Raw genomic sequence first — 12,301 nt, 5'->3', positions numbered from 1 at the left:
CCGGCAGGGCCCACCAGGTGGCAGGCCCCAGCAACCAGCGGAGAAGCAGGCGACCAGAGACACTGAAGGTCGGGTCCCACACCCGGTCGGATTACCATTGTACCCCTAGGCGGTAGGCCTATATAAACTCTCCAAGGCACCCATGCAAAGGGTTCAGAACCTTAGTAGACTCACACACATATATAGAGAGGGGAAGAGAGGCTAGCCTTGCTCATCTTCCTCCTCTAGCCAAACAGCTCAAGGAGCGACCTTATAGTTACCTTGTCGAGATAGTGATCATGCGGAGACCCCGCAGAGCAGGACTAGGGGTGTTATCTCCTAGAAGAGCCCCGAACCTGGGTAAGATTCGCCGGCTTAGGTGGTCTCGCTCACTCCCGCCTCTAGAGCCCGACAACGTTCTCTTAGCCTCTCCATGATAAGCCACCCCTTGGCATATGTCGCACCACAACCCCGACAGACGCACTCGCACAGGATGTCCCAAAAGCTCATACTGAGAGCAGTCTAAATCTTGGCCACACTCATTCTCGATGATCATGTTGTGCATCCCAAAAGCTCATACTGAGAGCGTCTGGAACCTGACGAAGAAATCAGCTGGTGGCGGACAGACTTCGACGAGCAAGTCACTTATTTGGATGCCATGCGCAATGCCAAGAGCTTTGACAAGGTCATCCGGCGAGATGGGAGGCCGGTCACCGTTGATGGTTACCATCAGCACTTTGCCGGCAAACTAGTCGTCAAGCGCCGCCATGCCACTGTTGAGCGATAGCAGGCAGCGACCGAAGGCAGGACGGACCTCAGGATCTCCGGTTCGGAGATCCGCGTTGACCGGTGACATGATAGTGTGCTTGAGTACAGGGAGTACAGGAGGGGGATTTGGGGGAACTGGAGTAGGAATCGAGATTCCAGAGGTGGGGGAGGGGCGGGAGACTGCGGAGGAAATGGTAGCATGAATTTCGAGCACGCGCCAATATGCTCTCAGCGCGCAAGCGCACGAAAACACCGGTGGCGCCCACATATCGGCCTAAGAGTCCTTATTCATTCTTTTCTGGAGAGCCCAGCCTTTTTTTCAGGATCTTTTGAGAGCCCGGCCTGGGAGTCATAATTGACCAGTTTGGCATTGCGTTACTACTCGGCCCATATTCAATGACACCTCACTGGCCCAAACAAGTGTACATCATCGAAAAGACACTGAGCTCAAATTATATAACTTGAAAAAAGGAGATATACTCTGAACACTAGAGAATGGTGATGCCCTCATTTAGCCCACTAGTAGTTCGAGACAATAAGCGGTTCAAAACAACGATATATACAACATTCAAACACTGACTAGTGACTACTACTGGCATAAACAGCAAGACATGATAGTTCATAAGAAGTCTTGCTACACCACCAAAACGCACCCATCTGCAGCGCTCAGACTCTCGTGATCCAGACGAGAATGACATTCTAAACAGAAGCAACTATTACATAGTAAGAGTGACATAGACGAGGATGACCAAATGACAAGGAATATGCATAACAAAAGAAAGAACTACCCATCCAGAACCAGCAGCAAAGACAACAAAGTCATTCGAAGATATGATCCAACACCATCATAATTTGCAGCCCCGCTTCAACGACCAGTGATCCGGAGACACCAGTACTCCACCCTTTCGATGCAACAGCCCAATTACCTATCAACCTGAAGGCTCGAACCACATCACTGCCTGTCGTAATTGAGACATCCAAGGATCAAAGTTAATCCGGATGCCTTTGTCATTCTCACCTTCTTTTGGCTGCAGGCTTTATCATTGACAATCGGGGGAGTTTGCTCCCGAACTCCTAGGTCTCGCCGTGTAGACACAGTTTTCCATAGCAAACAGAGCCTCTCTGCCATCAAGGTCCTTGCCAACGGTGGTCTCCTGGTTAATCGGATAATTGAGTCCGAAAAACAGAGAGTGTGAACCAAGGCTGTTTACCCGCCTCCAACTAAAAAATCCTAAAGGCCCCAACAAGCTGGTATCCTGCTCATAGATGTAATAGCCACTATCCGGATACTCACGTATTACACGGTACTTGTATACAGTGGGGTTTTGCAATATAACTTTTCCGGCTCATGTGTCCGAATGATCATCAGTCTTTTGCCGTCGTCTGATCGAGCGAGGAACCAGTTGTGCTTCCCTGTTTTTGGCAAAGGTGGTGTGATTACAAAGGGCGGTAACTATAGGGACACTGCATCATATCAAAAAGGATAGACATTGTTAATGTAAGATCAGCATTGTTCAGAGTGTGAGTAGGATAATGCAAGAAATAGCATAGATATGTCCCTGTTGGAACTAGGAGGAAAATACATGGAAATGTATACTGGGTTCGAAAATATAGAAGTGCCATGCATGGTTATACTCATGTTATCTCGCAATCGATTCTTCACAGGAAACTACCATGTCATGCATGTTATGTAATCATGTTCTGTCCTCACAAACAAATTCTTCAAGGTAACTAACAGACCATGCATTGTTATATACTCGTGTTCTGTGGGCAAAAATTTTGTGAGGATATTATTCTAGCCATTGATTGCTGAAGGGCGAATATAGGTATGTACACATGGTAAGCATTGCAAGATTTCACTACTTCCAAATATAGAGTTCTCCATATGCACATTTACTCCCTAATGTATGGTTAGATGAAACCAACAGTGTGGTGCATGTTTCTACATCATGAAAATGAGGAAACTAACATGGCCATTGATACACACTCATATTTAGTAGTAGTATATAGATTACTATAAAATAAGGATAATATCCATATATTCCTAACCGTTTGATTATTCAGGGTACAAATTGGCTGTAATGACATGGTCACAATCGCATGAATTAACTCATTCCAAATATAGCTGATTTACGGCGTCTCTAATACATTGCCATAGTTCTACTCAAATTCTGATCAAACAGAGATATGCCAATCATCACAAAAAGTTCAAACAGTGTCATGGCGTCATCATTAACATGAGAGGAAACAACTTACACGCCCCGTCCCAGCAATACGTGGTGCCATCTGCTTTGTCGATCGCGTAGATGATGCCATTGTGTTCAATAGAATCAAGAAGTGTGTATCAGCTTTGACGATGATCCACTGCGAGCCGAGTTGTCTCCAGCTAAAGAAGGCACCGGTGTAAAGATAGGCGAGTCCGCGGTCGAACAAGGCAATTAGCTTGAAATCTGCGTAATTCGCATGTCATGTGGGCACTTGGCAGATTACAATCTTCTGCAAAACAAGGTCCGTCCAACTGACGTAGTAATCTAGATGACTTGGACCGCGATGGTAATACTCTATATAATCCAACGGAGGAAGGATAATCTCATGGGAGGTCTAGAAGTTCACGAGCACCAACTTTTTACCGTCTTCTCTGAAGGTAGCCATCCAGTGGGAGTTCATGCCGACCTAGTACATACCTGCCAAGAAGTTTCGAGCGATGGTGATCGGATCGATGTCGAGGGAAATGATGTACGGCGACCCACTACATACCTGCAAAGAAGTTTCGGCTGATGGAGATCGGATTGAAGTCGAGGGGCATCATGCACGCCTCCCTATCATGGTGAGCCAATCTCGCAAGACCAGATAGCAGCAAGCAAGGTGTCTTGAAAAGCTTAGGCCTCGCTTCGACGATGGCCGTGTGCATGTCCCTCGAGCATGCAGCTAGCCACAGGGCGCTCAACATATCCATACACGAACAACAGAGGTCGAGGATGACACTGGGGAGATTGCTCCAATCGCGGCTCATATGGATGCTGCACGGTTTGCGTTTGGCCATGGTGGAGTTTGGAAGGGGGCTTGATTTACGGGGGAGAAGGATGTCGGTGCTGGAGCGGCTAGCGAGGGAATAGTGGTACTAGGGGAGGCGAGTGAGGCGACGGTACACGGGGGCACAGTGAGATGGAGACGGAGAAGGAGATGGAGATGGAGATGGAGTGGTGTTATGGGAGCGGAGAGGGAGACGAGGTGAGGCGTCAATGTGTTGTACAGCGGCGGTGACAGACTGCACTGTGCACAGGGTGAGGCTGACTTTGGTAACCCGAACACGCCGCCTGAACTAGTGTCAGGCGCAGGGTGTTGTCACTTCACTGTGACGACCGGATGAATAGTATTTTGACCATCAAGTGTACCACAGTTGTACTACTACTACCAGTAGGTACATGAGTACTCCAATATTGTATAGCGTAAATAGGTCTCCCGTGCTAGCATGCCTGTTCACTTCATCGTTCAGGTATCATCCATATTGCGAGCAGAACCAAATTCTCGTGCATGCCCAATCAACGCTCTGCCGCGATACATGCAGTGGTCGTTCTGGTGCATCAAGGACGGCATGCAGATCATTCCACACTTGAGAAGAGGAAAAATGGAAAGGTAGAATGCGGCAGCATAGGGAGAGAATGCTGGCTAACGAGGCTGGGAGGGGATCGAGCAGGAAGTTAATGCTCCGTGCCTAAAGGTTTTGGGAAAACCTGATTTTCATAAGGTGACTTATACTCACCTAAACGGAGGGAGTATTCCTTAACCAAAGAATGTTGTGTCTCCCACTCACGCGCTCAAAAAAACTACGACACATTTTTTATCTGTTTGCATAGGTCCCAGGATGGGCACGTACACAAACAGGTACGACTCATCAGTCTACCCGCATAGCCTTTTCATTTAGTCTACCTAGCCGTCTAATCAACTTCCTGCACGCCACTTCTCCCATTTACTTCTCCATCGGGAACCGATTCTCCTCGGCTTCTTCACCTCCCCTTCGTCTTCATTTGCATCCAAACCCCACTGCGTTCACATTGTTTTAACCTCTTTAAATAATCATCTACTATTTCAGTTAGACTAGCCATCTAATCCTAATTCTCCAAACCATAGCCCTCCGTTCCAGCGGTTCCAAATGGCGATAGAGATCAAGATGCAGGTTTTTAGCGTCCAACATGTCCTCGTGGAAGGCTTGATGCGCATAGTTGCCACCGTCACCATCCACCCAAGGGTTGTTCGGCAGTGGATCAATAATGTATCCAACTCCCTCGAAAAGGTAGAGAAGAGGGTCATTGGTCTCGACGCAGAGTACACGGAGCGTGCCCCTGGGAAGATCCAGCGCGCCGTCGTCCTTCAGCTGTGCTTCGAAGATGATGTTTTGGTGTACCACATCATACACTCGCCCTCCATACTAGGTGAGCTTCACGATTTCTTGTCTCGGGAAGACGTATACTTTTGTGGGGCAGCCATCGAAGGGGACAAACAGAAGCTGGAGCCGTACAAGCTTGATTTGAATAGCATCGCTGACCTACAAACCAAAATCAAAATTCCTGTAGAAGTTTGTGATAAATAGACACCATCCCTATTCGACGTAGCAAATTTTGTGCTTGGTACAAATCTTCAGAAGGGTGACGAGACGGTGGCATTAAGATCGTCTGGATGGGAGAATTATCCCTTGACGTACGAGCGGATAAATATGCTGCCCTCGATGCCCGTGTGAGTTTCGAGATAGCTGCAAGGTCCAAAGAGCTTGTTGCGAAGCTGTCTCCCACATTGAATGAGAACAAGAAGAAGAAGAAAAGGCTGCACCAGCAGGAGGGCATTACGGATGGATGAACTATTTCCTCTCTTGTAAAAAAAATTATTCCCTCTCGGTGTATATTGATATAGATGGACTATTTCGATGGTGTGCATGTCTTTGGAATAGAGTAGTAGCGTGGGTCCGCTTGACTATAAGGAACTATTTATCCGCATATATAGCTTTCTCTGCTACTCCTTCCAGTGATCGGTATGCAGTGCATGTGTCCATAGACATGACAGCTTGTCCATGGAAGTTCAACTACGGCGACCATCACGTTTCATCTCGCGATTCCCACGACGCCTCTCCAACCCACGGCACCATGCCCCCCGATGTGCGCCTCACCCCTCTCGGCCGCACCGCCCCTCTGCCTTTGTGTGCATGACATGTGGGCCACCTAAAATGCGACGAGCATCAAGTTTCTACCACAGCCACCCGCGATTCCCATGACGCCGCTCGAACCCATGAAACCACACATCCCCCGACCTACGGCTCACCCCTCTTGGCCCCACTACCCCTCTGCCTACGGGAGCATTACATGTGGACCAGTCACCTATCAGGTCCACATGTTATTGACTCAAAGGTAGGTGTAGTAAGGCGCTGAAGCTCAGTCCCGATGGCCCTGAGAGGGAAATGTAACTCCTGCGCCAGGGCTTGTGGTGCTCCCGCAGCACGAACTCATACCAAACTCGAGATTTGTTTCTTTACTATACATGCACACAACGATTTAATGGACATTGTAATCTCAACATGTGATGGGGAGCTCTAAATTTGAATTGGAAACTTATAAAATGAAAAGATTCAAAACAAATAAACTGGGAGAGAGGGAGTATATCGTAGGATGTGTCCCATACAAAATAAGTCCCCTGGTTTGTCACCGTGCAGATGCGGTTAGAAAGGAGCACAGCGTCGTCCTACTCGTACGGCAACAAATTGGCCGCAGACAGCATGGTCCGCTTTTGAGCGCCATGTGCAAGGTTCGTGCTATCTTATTCAATCTCACCGTGGTTCCATCCTACCAATTCATGCGGTGGCCCGTTGCATGGCTGATCCCAATGTTGGACAAAGGTTCTACGGGAACGGTTTCACCATTGTAAATGTTGTGCAAATTGATGTTGGTACCCTCCCGTACATATGCAAGCCAATCTCCACTCGCACCGAGCCTAACCTGTGAAACAGTGGGCAGGGGGAGAATTAGGAAATAGACACGGAAGTAGTCTTTAGAATGCATTTACTATGTGATCAAACTCATCTTACCTGCTCATCGGAGGAAATCCGAGTGCCCCTCAACGTCGGCATCTCAAGGGGCGTCAACTTGCAACTATGGCCACGCCGCCCTAGAGAGACCCCCAAGGAAACATCCTCGTGCGTTCCACGGAAGATCAAGATGCATTTGTATGAGTAGTTTATCTTGTGAGAGAAAAGGATGAACAAGGGAAGGCCTCTAGAGATAGATATGGACACTACTACTACCAATGTGCTGGCCCGTGCATTGCAATGGATCCAAAGTAGTAGAATAATACTTGTTCACGTGCTTGAAATATAAACACTCTAGTTTTGATATACATGTGTCAGCAGACATGACAGCTTGTCCATGGAAGTTAAACCACAGCGACCATCACGTTTCTTGTTTCTACCACTAAGCCACTGAAGTTCGGTCCCATGGGCCCCAAGAGGGAAATGTAACTCCTGCGGCAGGCCTTGTGGTGCTCCCACAGTACGAGCTCATGCCAAAACTGGAATTTGTTTGTTACTACTACCAACTAGTACTAGTAAGGTACACGTGCATTGCACGCATGAGATTCTGGTGGTTTGTGCATTATGCTTCTACATGTGGAGCTTTCTGGATTCTAACATGTGCCAAAATCTGGTGGAATGTAAGGTTAGGGAAGTTTGATTAACTTAGGCGAGTGTTTGATTCAAGCCACATCTTAGGCAAGCCACACTAAGGCCCCACATGACATACACACAAAAAATGTGGCAAGATTCCCTTAGGCTTGCCAACTTGTTTCTCTCGTTTTGAAGAACTAATAACTTTGCCTAAGCTTAGTTGTGGCAAAGTTAGGGTCTGTTTGATTCAAAGGATTTTCGTAGGATCTTTGAAGGATTAGAATCCTTAGGAATTTTTCCTACATTGGTCGTTTGATTCGTAGGATTGAATCATGTAGAATATTTTCCTAAGGATTCATTTGTACTACGTTTCATAGGAATTCTAACATGCACTCCAACCTCTTGAAAGATATCCTTTGTTTTTCATGTGACACAATCAAACAAACTCAAATCCTATAGGGATCCAATGAACATGCCATTCCAATCCTACTTTTTTCCTATGCATGTGTTTCTGCAATCCTATGAATCAAAGAGGCCCTTAGTCATGAATTAAGTTCAACCATGGAGTCTTCTAGATTATACATGTGGCAGAATCTGGTGGATGATATCCAACGGCCAGTAGTGCTCGGATTTGCCATCTTTGTACCGTCGGATTGGCTTCATCCAACGACCAACTTTCAAAGTTTTTCACACACTATATAGGGGGTATAGATATAGATGTGCCGGTCCGTTGCAATGGATCCAAAGTATATATCTATTTAGTGGAGTGCACTCTAAACACATTATCTATTTATTTTTCTCTAACCTTCCGTAGCCATGCAACCAAGCCACATAGGCTTCATGGGTGCCCCCCACATCATATTATTCATACTATGTTGATTGAAAAATAGATAAATCACCCAAAACAAGATCTTCCCGTTTTTTGTTCCTACGATGTTGTGTCGTGCACGTACCTACTAGTTGTATAGTGGTAGTACTAGTAATATAGTATTAGGAGTACAAACTTGGTACTAGTAGTAGTAGTACTAGTACGGAATGCTCCTACTCTATCAACGAGCCCCGTCTGACACCAAATTTCTTGGCTTCCGTGCTACATCTAGATCTTCCCCTCGTTTCTTTTTTCCAACCCGGCGGCGGGCGGGGTGTCGGTTTTCTCAACGGCAGTCCCACATGAAAGTGAAAATGCTAGGCAACACGCCATCCCTAAGCCATGTGTCATGTCGGACGGGCCGTGTTGTACTCCCGATTCCCGGGCGTGTGGGGGTGCGACGCGAACGCGGCAGGCCTTTTCCTTTTACCAGCAATGTGCTCGTGCGTTGCGACAGATCCAAAGTAGTAGAATAGTAGTATTTGTTCACAAATTTGAAAGAAATCACTATTGTTTTGATATACTCCTAATATATTACTCCCTCCGTACCTAAATATTTTTCTTTTTTGAGATTTCAAATGGACTATCACATACGGATTATATAGACATATTCTAGTGTTTCTAGCAAGATGCCCGCGCGTTGCACGAAGTTGATGGAAAAGGTAAGCACAACTTATAAATTGACGGATGGAGTACTAGTTACAGTGATGCATATAATTAAGCAAAGGGATCGCACATGTCGGTATTGACTCGAACGAGAATGCAACAGCACAGAATTAAGGCCACGATGATGCGATCGCAGTGGTGGTTACAGAAGGCAGGAAGAGAGATGGATCCATGAACATACGACCTCCTCCTCCTCAACTTAGTGCGCCGGGCCACCGACCGGAGGCTAAGGAGCGGCGGCTTTTGTGGCGAGGTCGAGGTGCTTCTCAGCAAAGGCATCCAAGGCTTCTAGCCGGTTGAGGAAGGCCAACGTCGTAGCATCCTCACTGGCCTTGTAGATACCTATGTACATGATTTCCTCATACATGTGGATGTGTAGGTCGACGAATTCTTGCAGGGCGAGGCGCCTCGCGGCGAGCGCGACCTCCAGGTGGACATTCTTTGTGGCGTCGACGAGCAGTCGCAAGGCCACCGGTGCTTGAAAGAGGTTCCGGCCATGGAGGCCGATTAGGATGGCAGGCAATGAGGAGCCCGGGCGCGCGGGCTGGAGGAGTACGGCGATGTCGTCCGCGAGCTTCTTGAGGACGGTGAACTTGTTGCTGGTGGCAACGATCATCTGGTCCAACTGAGAGTCGTAGTTGGCGTCGAAGGCGGCCATCCACCAGCCGGTCTCCAACACCGTCTGGAGACGATCCTCGGCGCCATGCCGCAGGCTGGCATCGTGGACCATCTGGCGCAGCCGCTGGCCGCTCACAAGCATCGCCGCCATGGGTCTGGAGTGAGCTCTTTTGCGCTTAGTGTAGGTGCTTAGGCAAATGCTTAGGTGTGTACGATGTGGTAGATGCATTGGAATGGAGGGGCGCCTTTATATGAGGGCAATGAGGGCAAACTGCGTTGCATTCACATCGTGCAACCTCTTTTCCTGGACCTCCTCCCATTACTTCCGTCATGCATTAATTGAAGAAGGATGCATTGGCCGTTCAACATATCGGGAACCGCTACTCCCTCCCTCGTCTGCATTAAAGCCATATTGGGAACTGCGCCGCTCGCTGTCAAATCGAATACTCCCTCCGTCTAGGTGAGTATTAAGTCATCTTACGAAAACCAAATAGTAAACACATAGGCGTGGTGCATTAACTCTCACGTTGTTTCTTATTTTTTGACATAAATAGAGGAATCAACCAAGAAGATATGTGGGGCTTGTATGCTTTTAATGACTTTAGACTATCAAACATGACATGCAGTGGTCAGTTCATTGCACAAGAACTAATACAACCCACGTCAGCACACACGCATCTTATATAGCATCACATCCAATGGCTATAAAAGATGAATGAGACCAAATTATGTCTCATCTAGATGAGTTCTAGTAAAACTGTATTAATAATACTTAGTACTCCTGCGCCATGTATCATATATTAGTATCATGTAGTACTTTATTTATTTATGAGGTATCCAGATGGCAATGCACCGCCAAGAAAAGAGGGTAACATCAAAATTATGGACTACTTTTTTGAGTATGTTGGTAAGGTCCGGTCATAGTCACTTGTTGAAATCTCTAAAAAGACAAATACTCCCTCCATCCGGAAATACTTGTCATCAAAATGGATAAAAGGAAATGTATCTAGACGTATTTTAGTTTTAGATACATCTCTTTTTATCCATTTTGATGACAAGTATTTTCGGACGGAGGGAGTAGAAAACAGAGTTGGTGATGATGGTGTGCGTGCCATCCTGCAATATAGGTCGTCAGATTTATATCTAACGGGTAGGAAAGAAACTATGGCAATTTTGCAAAAATATACCCACACGTCTCTCCACGTTCGCAAATAAGGCCTTCCCTCGTTCAACCTTTTCTCTCACAATATAAACTACTCATACAAATGCATCTTGATGTTCCGTGCAACGCACGGGCAGCTAGCTTATTTCTTTTAAAATAGTTGTTGCGATAATTGGGTTGAAGTGATATATTTTATGTCTGCCCCGAATGATTCTAGATTCACTAGTAGTAACAAAGAAAAGGTTGCCTTGTTAATTAACAGAAAACATGGTGAAAACTATCACATGAGGCCGGTAAAAAAAGGCACACTGGGTGCAGCGTCATCGTCACTACAGCTATGCGTGCGTGAGAAGTCTACATATCGAGGGGGCTACCGAGCGAGGCACCGAGACAAAATGTTTGAGAGAGAAACCAATTGACAGATTATGATCAGATCGAGTTGTCACCCTTCTGCTGTCATTGTTGGGGGGGAGGGAGAGAAAGACGTATCGAGAGTGTGCGCGGTAGGCACAGAGTCACAACTAGCGTGTGTGTGTGTGTGTTTGAAAGAGGAGTAGATAGATTATTATCAAGATCGATGTGCCACCCTACTAGCTCCTTCGGTGTCGGGTAGTGTGTGTGTGTGTGTATGTTTGAGAGAGAAGCCAGTCGATAGATTAGTATCAAGATCGAGGTGTCACCCTACTCCTTCGGTGTTGGGAAGTGTGGGTGTGTGGGGAGGGGGCAGTGACACTCACATATCTCTACTCTTATAAAAAATAGAGTTGGTGATGATGGTGTTCCTGCCATCCTGCAATATAGGCCATCCAGTTTATATCCGACGGACAGGAAGGAAACTATGGCAATTTTGCAAAAAGATACCCACACCCCTCTCCGCATTTGCAAATAAGGCATTCCCTCGTTCATCCTTTTATCCCACAAGATAAACTTCTCATACAAATGTATCTTGATGTTCCGTGCAACGCATGGGCATCTTGTTAGTAGGGAGAAGAAGTTTGTGTGACACATATCTAGCTATATTAAGGGATTGGTAGATAGCATATATGTGAGAGACATTAGTGGCCGTGGGTGGGCGGAATTAAAGGGGTGGGCGTGTTAGACATAGAGAGCGTGTGTGTTTCTGTGTGAGAGACTTGTAGGATGGGGTAGAAAGACGAATTTAACCCTGACGGAGGGAGAGAAATACACGAAGTGCGCGTGTGTGATTCCGATGCCCACAGGGAAATGAGATATGTATGCGTGTGAGAGAGATTGCACAATTCATTCACGTATCACTATCTAGCGATCGTGGGCATGCATCGCTTGAACATAAGTCAATATCTACTTCATATCGTGGCCAAAGGTACAATATCGATTCAACGCTATAAAGATTGGACACTCACATATCACATTTTTTTTCTATTTAAATAAGCCTTTTTAGTTGTGCATGCCAAAGTTACAGTGATGTTTCTTCAAACAACCAATGTAGCTATCAGGAACATGCACCATTGTTACTCTTGCATTCAAATTCATTAGTCTTGGATGATTTAAGTTTCTATTTTGAAGTAATATATGTAATATTCATACATGAATTCAATGGGTACACAATTTATGA

This window comes from Triticum urartu, chromosome 5 (assembly GCF_003073215.2).
Source record: "Triticum urartu cultivar G1812 chromosome 5, Tu2.1, whole genome shotgun sequence".
Taxonomy (NCBI): Eukaryota; Viridiplantae; Streptophyta; class Magnoliopsida; order Poales; family Poaceae; genus Triticum; species Triticum urartu.
The sequence above is the reverse complement of the archived record's forward strand: the minus strand, read 5'-3'. Positions refer to the sequence as shown.